Source organism: Chlamydotis macqueenii, chromosome Z (assembly GCF_036417535.1).
Source record: "Chlamydotis macqueenii isolate bChlMac1 chromosome Z, bChlMac1.mat, whole genome shotgun sequence".
In the NCBI taxonomy this organism is placed as follows: domain Eukaryota; kingdom Metazoa; phylum Chordata; class Aves; order Otidiformes; family Otididae; genus Chlamydotis; species Chlamydotis macqueenii.
Genome location: NC_141593.1, coordinates 83,696,296 through 83,708,921, shown reverse-complemented (window position 1 = coordinate 83,708,921; position 12,626 = coordinate 83,696,296).

Below are 12,626 nucleotides of genomic sequence, written 5' to 3'. Positions count from 1 at the left end.
GGCTATATTAACCGGGATGTATCAAAAATAAATTGGCATTTGCTTGATCATATTGGTCATCAGCAGTGTCCGTTACTTCCGCGTCAACACTCCCATGTGCAGATGATGGTAAACGTCGAAGCGCTGTTTGTCAGGGAAAGCCCAGAGCCCCAATGTCTGTGGTGCTGTAGATGCGCTGTGAACAGCCGGTGAAGAGCACCCAGAGCTTGAGATGCTGGCAATTTTGGTGTGGGAGCAATCGTCCGACGTTCCTGATTTTTAGGGTTTTTAAGTGCGCTCCCATGTGCAGTTGATGGTAAACGTTGAAGCGCTGTTCATCAGGGAAAGCCTGGAGCCCCAATGTCTGTAGTGCTGTAGATGCGCTGTGAATGGCCAGTGAGGAGCAGCAATAGCTTGAGTTGCTGGCACTTTTGGTGTTGGAGCAATCGTCCGACGTTCGTGATTTTTCGGGATTTTTTTTTCAGTGGGCGCCCAGGTGCAGTGAAACGTCGAAGCGCTTTTCGTCAGGCAAAGCCTGGAGCCCCAATGTCTGTGGTGCTGTGGATGCACTGTGAATGGCCAGTGAGGAGCAGCAAGAGCCTGATTTTCTGGCAGATTTGGCGTGGGAAAAATCGCCCGACATTCATGATTTTAATGTTCTTTTTTCAGTGGGTGCTGCTGTGCAGTTAAAGGTAAACGTTGAAGTGCAGTTCATCAGGGAAAGCCTGGAGCCCCAATGTCTGTGGTGCTGTAGATGCACTGTGAATGTCCAGTGAGGAGCAGCAAGAGCTTGAGTTGCTGGCACTTTCAGTGTGGGAGCAATTGTCTGACGTTCGTGATTTTTAGGGTTTTTAAGTGGGCTCCTATGTGCACTTGATGGTAAGTGTCGAAGCGCTGTTCGTCAGGGAAAGCCTGGAGCCCCACTGTCTGTGGTTCTGTAGATGCGCTGAGAATGGCCGGTGAGGAGCAGCAAGAGCTTGAGTTGCTAGCACTTTTCGTGTGGGAGCAATCGTCCTACATTCCTGATTTTTAGGGTTTATTTTCAGTGGTCTCCGATGTGCAGCTGATGGTAAACGTCGAAGCGCTGCTCGTCAGGGAAAGCCCAGAGCACCAAAGTCTGTGGTGCTGTAGATGCGCTGCCAATGGCCGGTGAGGAGCACGCAGAGCGTGAGTTGCTGGCACTTTTTGGTGTGGCAGCAATCATCTGACGTTCGTGATTTTTAGGGTTTTTTTTCAGTGGGCTCCCACGTGCAGTTAATGGTAAACGTTGAAGCACTGTTCGTCAGGGAAAGCCTGGAGCCCCAATGTCTGTGGTGCTGTAGATGTGCTGTGAATGGCCAATTAGAAGCAGCAAGAGCCTGATTTGCTGGCACATTTGTTTGGGAGCAATCGTCTGACATTCATGCATTTTACGTTTTTTTTTTCAGTGGGTGCTGCTGTGCAGTTGATGGTAAACTTCAAAGTGCTGTTAGTCAGGGAAAGCCCGGAGCCCCAATGTCTGTGGTGCTGTAGATGCACTGCCAATGGCCGGTGAGGAGCACCCAGAGCGTTAGTTGCTGGCACTTTTGGTGTGGGAGCAATCATCCTACCTTCATGATTTTTAGTGTTTTTCTGTGGGCCCCCATGTTCAGTTAATCGCAAACGATGAAGCGGTGTTCATCAGGGAAAGCCGGGAGTCCCAGTGTCTGTAGTGCTGTAGATGCACTGTGAATGTCCAGTGAGGAGCAGCAAGAACTTGAGTTGCTGGCACTTTTGGTGTGGGAGCAATCGTCCGACGTTCGTGATTTTTAGGGTTTTTAAGTGGTCTCCTGTCGTAGTTCAGCCCCGATCAGGACCAGACTATGCAGTCTCTCTCTCCGAGAGAACAGGGGGAGATAATATAAGGAAAAACGGCTCGAGGTTTGAGATAAGGACAGGGAAAAAATCCTTAAAGTTACCGTCATGGGCAAAACAGAATCGACTTGGGGAAAACTATTCATTTATTATTACAAACAGCAGGATAATGAGACAGAGAACAAGATAACCTCCATCCACCCCTCCCTCTTCCCAAGCTTAACATTATCTCTACTACCTTGCCCCCCCGAGTGGCACAGGGGGCAAGAGGGAATGGGGGTCGCAGTCAGTTCATCATACGTTGTTTCACGCCGCTGCTTCATGGTCGGGGGAAGAACTCCTCACATTCCTCCCCTGCTCCATCTTGCGGTGCCTCCCACGGGCCACAGTCCTCCGTGAAACTGCTCCGGCGTGGGTCATCTCTTCCACGGGTGCAGTCCCTCTAGAACAGCTGTCCCAGCGGGCCCTCCACGGGCCACAGCTGCCTTCAGGCATCCACCTACTCTGGAACGGGGTTCTTCACAGGGTCCAAGTGGATCTCTGCTCCTCCGTGGACCTCCATGGGCTGCAGGGGGACAACCTGATCCACCATGGTCGTCACCACAGGCTGCAGGGGAATCTTGGCCAGGAGCCGCATTACTCCTCCCCCTCCTTCTGAACTGACCTCGGCGTCTGCAGCCGTTCCTCACAACAGGCTGGCAGATGTCTCTCAGGATCCTTTTTACATCTTATTCACTTCTCCTCTCCTTTCCACTTCTTGCAGCTGGGCCAGACCGAGTCGGGCCCAGTCGTCTGCCTGGCGAGAGGCCAGAGGGTGAGGCCTGCAAGGCCCATGAGACCTGCGCCTCCCCCTCTGTGCCTCTGCACCCGCTCAGCTTCTTCACATCTTCTCTCCTCTCACCTTTTTTTTCTGTTTTCCCCTTCTTAAATACATTATCGCAGAGGCGTTATCACGGAACATTCTGCAACCAATCGGCTTGGCCTTGGCCAGGAGTAGGTCTGCCCTAGGACTGGCCAAGTCTACTGAACAAAGAGGAGAGACTTCTAGTAGTTTCCTACAGAAGCTACCACCTTAGGACCCCCCCACTAAACAAAACCATGACAGCTCCTATGTGCAGTTGATGGTAACTGTCGAAGCGCTGTTCGTCAGGGAAAGCCCGGAGCCCCGATGTCTGTGGTGCTGTAGATGCACTGTGAATGGCCGGTGAGGAGCAGCAAGAGCTTGAGTTGCTGGCACTTTTGGTGTGGGTGCAATCATCTGATGTTCGTGATTTTTAGGGTTTTTGAGTGGGCTTCCATGTGCAGGTGATGGTAAACGTCGAAGCGCTGTTCGTCAGGGAAAGCCTGGAGCCCCAATGCCTGTGGTGCTGTAGATGCGCTGCCAACGGCCGACAAGTAGCAGCAAGAGCTTGATTTTCTGGCAGATTTGGTGTAGGAGGAATCGTCCGACATTCATGATTTTTAGTGGATTTTTTCAGTGGGTGCTGCTGTGCAGTTGTTGGTAAACGTTGAAGCGGTGTTCATCAGGGAAAGCCCAGAGCCCGAAAGTCTGTGGTGCTGTAGATGTGCTGTGAATGGCCGGTGAGGAGTAGCAAGACCTTGAGTTGCCGGCACCTTTGGTGTGGGAGCAATCGTCCGACGTTCCTGATTTTTAGGATTTTTTTTCAGTGGGCTCCCACGTGCAGTTGATGGTAAACGTCGAAGCCCTGTTCGTCAGGGAAAGCCCGGAGCCCCAATGTCTGTGGTGCTGTAGACGCACTGTGAATGGCCGGTGAGGAGCAACAAGAGCTAGAGTTGCTGGCAGTTTTGGTGTGGGAGCAATCGTCTGACATTCCTGATTTTCAAGATTTTCTTTTTCAGTGGGCGCCTTTGATGGTAAACGTCGAAGCGCTGTTCATCAGGGAAAGACCAGAGCCCCGGTGTTTGTGGTGCTGTAGATGCGCTGTGAATGGCCAGTGAGTAGCAGCAAGAGCTTGAGTTGCCGGCACTTTTGGTGTGGGAGCAAATTGTCTGACGTTTGTGATATTTAGGGGTTATTTTCAGTTGGCGCCCATGTGCAGTTGATGGTATACGTCGAAGTGCTGTTCGTCAGGGAAAGCCCGGACCGTAGATGCCTGTGGTGCTGTAGATGCGCTGTGAATGGCCGATGAGTAGCAGCAAGAGCCTGATTTGCTGGCACTTTTGGTGTGGGAGCAATCGTTCGACATTCGCTATTTTTAGGGTTTTATTCTATGTGGGCGCCTATGTGCAGTTGATGTTAAACTTCGAAGTGCTGTTCATCAGGGAAAGCCTGGATCCCAAATGTCTATGGTGCTGTGGATGCGCTGTGAGTGGCTGATGAGTAGCAGCAAGAGCCTGATTTGCTGGTACATTTGTTCTTGGAGCAATCTTCCCTCGTTCGTGATTTTTAGAGGTTATTTTCAGGGGGCTCCCATGTTCAGTTGATGGTAAACGTCGAAGCGCTGTTCCTCAGGCAAAGCCCGCAGCCCCAATGTCTGTGGTGCTGTAGATGCGCTGTGAATGTCTGGTGAGGAGCAGCAAGAGCTTGAGTTGCTTGCACTTTTCGTGTGGGAGCAATCGTCTGACGTTCATGAGATTTAGAGTTTTTAAGTGGGCTCCCATATGCAGTTGATGGTAAACGTCGAAGCGCTGTTCGTCAGGCAAAGCCCGGAGCCCCAATGTCAGTGGTGCTGTAGATGCGCTGTGAATGGCCGGTGAGGAGCAGCAATTTCCTGGATCACCAGCACTCGGACATTTATTATGAGCTCGGATCAGCTGGTCAGGAGATAAAAAGAAGTCCTCAAAATTACTAGCGTCGGACAACTGGTTCCACATCAACAGTGCTAACACTGAAAACTGTTGCCAGCACATCTACCAGCCTGCAAGAATTTGGGCTCTGGGCTTTTCTGAATGACTAGCGCTCCATCATGCCGGCCCTGAGGTTCAAAGAAAATAATTTGTAAAAATAAGGTACATTGGACCATTGTTCCCACATCACATGTGACAGCACTGAAAGCTCTTGCTGCACCACATTGGCACTTGCCAATGCACCTACAGTCCCACAAACATCAGGGCTCTGGGCTTTCCTAGACAACCACCATTCCGACATTTACTTCAGCTTAGCCTGGAGGCAAAGAGCAAAAAAGAGCTCAAAATGGCAAATGTGAGAGAATTGTTCCCACACCAAAAGTGCCAGCACTTGCTGCTCCTTGCTGGCCAGTGCCAGCGTATGTACAGGCCCACAGTCACTGGGCCTCTGGACTTGCCGAGACATCTATCACTGTGACATTTATCATAATCTCAACCCGGCCACCCACTGCAAAAAAAAAGGTCTCAAAAAGGGCAACGTCAGGCGATTGCTGCCACACAGAAAGTGCCAGCACTGAAAGCTCTGGCTGCACCTCACCGGCCCTTACTAGTGTATCTACAGGCCCACGAACACTGGGGCTCTGGGCTTTCCTGGACGACCACCACTCTAATGTGTACCATTTACTTAGCACGGAAACTGAGTGCAAAAATGGCCTCTAAATGGAGAACGCTGAATGACTGCTTCCACACCAAAAGTGCCAGGACTGAAAGCTCTTGCTTCAGTGGCCCTTGCCAGCGCATCTACATGCCCACAAAAACTGGGGCTCTGAGCTTTCCTTGACTAATAGCATGCTGACTTTCACCATCATCTTGCCTGGTCAGAGAGTGCAAAATATTTCTCAAAATCGCGAACATCCAAAGATTGCTTCCACACTAAAATTGACAACACTGAAAGGTGTTACTGCTACATGCCAGCCCTTGCAAGCGCATCTACAGGCCTGTAAACATAGGGGCTCTGGACTTTCCCGCATGACAATCACCTCGGACACAGTAAATAATTCCTAAAAGTAAGGTACGTCAGATGATTCCTGCCACACTAGAAGTGCCACCACTGAAAGCTCTTGCTGCACCTGGCTGGCATTTGCGTTCTGCCGTTCCAGTTTTCAGACACGGTGATCATAAATATCTGAGTGCTAGTCGTCCAGGGATGTGCAGAGTCGCAATGTTTGTGAGTTTGTAGATGTGCTAACAAGAACTAGTGAGGACCAGCAAAAGCTCCCAGTTCTGGCACGTTTCAGCGGAAGAAAGCATCTCACATTTGCAGGTTCAGAACTTTTTGTTTTCTAGACAGCAAAAAGAGAAATTATGGCAACTCTCAGAGCGCTAGTCGTCCAGAGAAGAGCAGAGGGACAGTGTCTGTGTGTTTGTAGACACGGTGTTTGAGTGAATAAGGGGCAGCAAGAGCTTTCAGTGCTGGCTGGCATTTCTTGTGCTGCAGCAATCGTCTGGCGTTGGCAGTTTCAGAGCCTTTTTACCTCTGGGCAGAGTAGATGAGCTTATTGTAAACGTTGACGAGCTTCGAACAGCCGACCGTGTGAAAATAGACCTGAAAACTTAAAATGTTGGACAACTGCTCCCACAATAAAAGTGCCAGCACTGAAAGCTCCTGCTGCTCCTTGCTGGCTCTTGCAAGCGCATCCAGAAGCCAAAAAACTTCGAGACTCTGGGTTTTCCTGGACCACCAGAGCTTCAACGTCTACCATAAGGTCGGCCCCCACACCGACAGTAAACAAGAGCTAATAAAAAGCTACATTGAATGATTGCTCAAACACAGGAAGTGCCAGAACTGAAAGCTCTTGCTACTCCTACACTTCTAAAAACATTGCGGTTCTGGACTTTTCTGGGCGATCCGTGCTCTGACATTTGTTATCAACTCGGACCCTCCACCCATTGCAAAAAAAGGCCTCTAAATTGCGAACATCAGACAATTGCTCCCACACCAAATGTGCCAGCACAGTAAGTTCTATCCTCACCAGCTCTTTCCAGCACAGACATTGTGACTCTGGGCTTTCCTGGATGACAAGTGTTCCAAAGTTTATTATGAGGAAGGTCTGACATCTGTTTTGGAGGAAAAAAGCCTAAAAGTAATCAAACCTGGGAGGATTGCTCCCACACCACAAGTACCACTGTCACCGAAATCTGGATTGACTTTCCGTAACACCAATATAGTGTTAAGAAGCAGGCATTCTTTATTGCTGCCCTGGATGCACTCAGGATTTCTCCTCCAAACGTGCATCCCGAGTTAAGCAACACGTGCGACAGTTGTGCATCTTGGACATAAGTATTCATAGGACTGGGTTACATATTCATTAGGTGTTCTATAAATTGCTATGGTTCTAGCCACGAGACTTGTTATTCTCTTGGCTTTGCTGCCATCTAGTGTCTTTTCTCGGGCGTCGCAGTCCCTCTGGTGGTCGTTTACTTCACCTGGTGGGCGTTTCCTTCTCTTCATCAGAGTGCTCGCTGCGTGAGCTCAAAACCTTTGTGTTACTTTATTCTTGCTGCCATGGCTGTTTCTTGCTGACTTTTCTTTATTGTTTCCTGACATCCTTGGTTACTCGGCTTTATCAGTCCTTTCTTGGCTCATCGCCCTGCTTCTAAATTCCTTAAGAGCCCTTATCTTTGTTTCAGCTAGTGTGTCTGTACTCTCTCAGGATGTACCCATTGGTCTTAGCTCCTGCTGGAGCGTTCTGAAACTTCATTACGTTAAATTTGTGACTCTGCTCTTCTTTCTCTCAAGGATGGTAGTTTATATCTTTTCAGATGAGAATTAGATTGTTATACCAGGTTCCTGGTAGGCTATTTAGACATTACTACTCTATTAAAAAGCTACTTGATTTCTATTATTCAGTAATTTTATTCTGATTAGTCCTTTATTCTTTCAAATCTCATCTTCACTATTCAAGATGTTATTAGGTATTTATAGGATATAACTATAAATATTCATGCAATTTCCGGTAACTTATTTCTATAGGTCTCCACCCAGCTGCGCATGCTCAGTCTTTCGAGTCTGCGGTCTCCGAGGGTCCTCTGGAGAAGCGAATATTCTTCCTCACTGTGTTCACTAACTGACCTCTCACTTGCTTCAACTTCTGGTTAGTGCGCTCAGGTAGAGTGCTTTAACAAGACAAGTTAAAAAAAAAACGGAAAAAACCTGCCAGGCAACGAGCTCCGCCTCCCGAGTGTAGCCCCTCAGGATGGAATTTGGGGCCTAAGAGAAAGCTGCGGGTCCTGACAGCCTGGTGGGGGCCCTTACAATGAGGATTTGGGGCCTAAAAACGGGGCTTTGGGTGCTGAAGGATGAGCTGGATGCTGCAAATGGCGCTTTGGACCCAGAAAGCCAGGGGAACCTCTTGGTTCCGAGCCGAGCTGGCTTTGGTGCCCCATGACTCCACACGACGCACCCATCTGCTGTCCTGAGTGACCACCAGAACAGACGGAGCCCAAAGTCAGGGAGCAAAGGGATTCATGGGATGTTTTGTGGGCATTTCAGGGACACTGGGCAGGGGTGGGAATGCCACCTGTGTGTTGTGGCAAAGGATGGGAAGGGCAGTGGTGGTTCGTGAGGATGGATTGGATAGTGAGGGACCTGAGCCTGACAGAAATGGTGTGGAATACAAACAGCCCCACATCAGGTACTGTGAAGGAAATTAGCTCCATCCCAGTACAGCCAAGGGTTTTGATGGCGGGACATGGGACGACTTGCCAGCTTGGCAGACACGGGTGCCTTTTCATACCCTGAGGTGTCTCAGGAGGGGAAGCTTGGGGTACAGCTTCTATCCTCCTCCCCTCCGGGTTTTGTGGTCTAGCGGGGCAGCTGGGGCTTTGTTCCATGGACACCCTGGGTCTGGGTGATACCTCAGTCCTGAGGCAGCAGCAGAGGCCAGCAGTGACACTGTCTGCTCAGCACCCTCAAGGTGGGCCCTGTGGCAAAGGATTGCATGGGACTGGGCTTGTTGTTCCAGATTTATTTTTTAAAAAGGTATTTTAACACGACCACTTTTGAGAGGAGAATTTAATCTCTCAAAGGCTCAGCAGCACCAGCAGCACAGTGACCGCAGGCTCCATCTTGATGTTGGCATCCATCTTGATGTTGACATCTCATCGTTCAGGATGAAGATGGTCTGAGCTGCCAGGTGGCTGATCGAGGGTTCAGGGTCATTCCTCAAGGGCAGAAGAGCTGCAAGAGAAGGAAGCAGAGCAGAGATGAACCCCCACTGCCTGCAGAGACCCCCAGGAGTCCCCTCCAGACCATGCCAGCCCAACCATCTCGTTCCCTGGCCAGGAGAGGAGGTGAGATGAATGCCCTGTGTCCACCTGACATGTTCTTCTGCCCCTGACGTGTTTTCCTGCAGCAGTTCCAGGTGTGACAGCACCCTGCCCAGGCTCTGTCCCCTTCCCCACCAGCCCCAGCCAGCACAGCACCACCCATCCTCACAGTTGCAGATATCGCACAGCTTCTCCGAGCTTTGGTCCCGCAGATGCCGTGCGGCAAGCCCTAGGCACAGATCTCTTGTCAGAACTTCACTTTGCCAGGTGGCTGCCCACCCTCCTCCCCCTCAGCAGGGCTGACCCCAGGGAAGGACAGTCCCCGAGGGTGGTGGGATCGAGCGAGGCTCCCAGCGAGCCCAGCTGCGTGGTGTCTGGGCCCTCCTCAGGGCTCTGGTAGCCACGGGCTGCCCCTTGTTGCCAGTGCAACAGCGGGTATTGGGGCCAGGCTGTCAGAAGAGGGTCCCCAGGGGCTGTGGCTCACCGATGAACCTGACGGCTGCCTCTCGCACGGTGGCCTGAGAGTCCCCAAGTATGGCAGGCTCTGCTGCAGGTATTCTTCCACCCTGCTCCTGTTGTGCACCAGCTGGAGACAGTACAAGGGCACAGGGCTGGTACCAACCCCTCCAGTCGGCTGGAGCAGCCCTTCCTACCAACACTCCCGTTCCCTCCTGGCATTTCCCGTCTCCAGCCAGGAGCCCCGTGGGGCTGGGGTTCAGAGAGAGCCAGAGGCTGAGGGAGCCCAGAGGTACTGAGATCCCTCTGTCCTGCTGCCAGGTCCCTGGATGGGGCAGGGAAGAGACTTCAGCACCCAGGTTGCAGCAAGGAAGGAAGAGAGGCCTGCAGAAGAGCCCCAGGGGGCTCTGTGCTTGAAGGCAGGGAAGGAAGATGCAGCTCCAGGCTTTGGGCTCTGGGCTGGAGCAGAGCAGGGAAGGCAGAGCTGCACAGCTCACAGTCCTGGGCACACAAGGCAGCCCTCGTCCAGCCTGGATCCTAAGATTTGGGGTTGTTCTCACCAAGCACACTCCAGTCCTCCATGTCTGCTCTGTCTGGGTGAGGTCCTTGAGCTCTTTATGCCCCAGGAGCTCTGCAGCAGCTAGGAGGGCTTCCCTGGAGGCCTGAAGAGAAGCAAAGGCTCAGAGAAGGCACAAGAGCCCCTGGTGTCAGCACACCTCTCCCCACAACACTGGTCACCAGTCACTGCACCTTAGCCACGCTCCCGATCTCGTCGTTCATCCGGAGGAAGAGCGGGAGCAGGACCCTCTGCACTTCCTTCTTCATCTTTGTCCGGTTTCTCCCCACCACAGTCTTCAGCATGTCTCTGAAGAGGCTGATGGAGAGCTCCCGCACCTGGCTGGACTCTTGGTAGGGAGGAGGACAAGGGGGACTTCAGCAACAGCCACTCCCTGCCCGTGATGAACAAGGGCATTAGCGTGGTTGATGTGGGGGGAGATGCCCCAGGGTCGGTTTCTGAACACAGGGGCCACATCTGCAGCTGTGGCTGAATAGCCCTGGGCCTGAGAGAGGCCACATAAGAGGTTTCCGTCAGGTGGTGCCAATGTTCCACGTGCTCCCCTTGCCACCCAGCATCCACCATCAGCCACACCGGCCATGCCAGTGCAGAGCTCCCCAGAGACAGGCTGAAGAGAAGACCAGGCTGGCTGGTGAAAATCCCTCCGGCGCACACACGGCTGGCTCAGCCTCAGACCCTGCCATGGCGCCTGGGGAGAACGTCCAGTCCTGCCTGGCGGTGCAGCTGAGGAGGCCCTCAAAACTCTGAGAGCAGTTCTTGGGCTGCTGGTGCTGTGCACAGGGGCCGAGCTGGGCCCCAGCGTAGGCTCTCAGGTGACCCAGAGGCATCAGCCTGTCAGGGAGAAGCCGTGCTGGGCTGCAGAGCCCAGGGGAGTGAGGAGGGGAGCAGCCCTGCCCGACCGCTGACCACAGGGCTGGGCTGACCGGCACCTGTCCTTGCAGCATATCCGTTGCTTTGGCTCAGGCTCCTGCAGCAGCCTTACATTGTTGAAGAGTGGCAGGAGCTTCTCTGCCAGCTGCAGAGCGATGGGGCTGGCCTTCTTCTTCTTCATACAACCCAGCATGTTTCTGAAGACAAGCAGGGCCTTCATTTGGATATCTTCATTGGCATGATGCAGGGTCTCCAGGAGGTCTTCCAGCAGGACCTGCATTTTTCTTGCCTGTGTGAAACACACCATTTCCTTTTTGTGAAGCAGTGAAAGACCATCCTGGCCAAAATGCTCTGGTCACTGAGCACCAGCCTCCCGTCCAGCTTCCTGGCAGCAAGCATGGGAGTAGCTGCAGCAGCCTCCTGGCTGGCGGTGGCCATGGACACACATATGGGGGTGCAAGGAGAGCAGAGGGAGGGAAGAGATGGTAGGAGAGCAAAGACTACCCCTGCTCAGCCACCCCCTTTTCTGACCAGTGCGAAGGGCCGATGGGTTGGTAACCCTCTGTGCCTGGAAAGCTCCCCAGGAAGGAAGCAGACCCATCCATGAAGGGAAGGTGTTTGGAGCCATCACCCCACTTCCTGACTCCCAGCCAAGGCCAAGCCACCACATCACCCGCTGCCCCAGCAGCCCCAGGCTGCCAACTTGGCTGCACTCAACTCTACCCCACTCACCAGCTCAGGTCTCTGTGAGAGCGTGACAAGGCCTCGGAGCGTCAGCGAGAGCACCTCCAGGCTTGGGTGCTGCAGAGACCTCCAGTCATTGTACACGGCGGCAAAATCCTCTGACCCAACGTCGCTAGCAGCCAGCAGCTGCAACGAAGACGGCAGTGAAAGACTGGCAGAGCCTGCAGGGCTCCCCACACCCAGCGGCTCCTCGATCCCACTGGCAGCTCAGGGCAAGGGCACTGGGGCCAGACAGCCCGTCCTGGGGACAGCTCTGCCTGTGCAGGGCCTCTTGGATCCCCCAGTGCCCTACACCTCGCCGCACACAGCACGATGTCTGTGATGGCTCCTCCCGTCCTCTGATCATCGCCAGCCTCCCCACACGCCTCTGAGGAGCAACTGAACAGCATCTGGGGGCAGATAGGAGGGGAGAGGGCAGGCACAGTGCTGCAGGTGAGCAAGGCCTGCTCCGGTCACTCACAGCCAGCTGGAGGATGCAGATGTTGTCTGTGATGGTATGGAACACCTTGTACACCAGCTGCTTCCAGATTTCGCTGCGCAGCTCCCTCAAGACTTTCTCCAAAGGCTGGGGCAGGGAGAAGATCACCTCCCACATGGTCAGGGCAGCACTGCAAGCCAGAGCGTTTGGTCAGCAGGGTTACCTTGACCACCGGGCTGGGCCAGGGCCAGCCTCGCCAGACCCAGACTATCCTGCAGCCCTGGCCCTGCCCACCCCCTTGCTTAGGGTGCCCAGGGGCCCTGCCCACGCGGGCAGGAGAGGGCCCAGGTGGTGTTCCCTGGAGGGCAGGGAGGAGCGTGGTGGTGGGGCTGTGGGCTGGCTTGACCAGCTTTGACTGCTGTGGACCTGGCCAACCCTCTGGGGCTGGGAAGCATGGCAGGAAGGAGGGCCTAGCTCCTCAAGGATGTCCTGCAGTTTTCCATGGGTCTGGCAGCCAGACTCTCTGCACCCCTTTCCCCACAGGGAACAAGCCCTCAAGGGTGTCTGGGCCAGTACCTGTCAGCTGGTGGATAAAACTTCAACAAGCTCCTG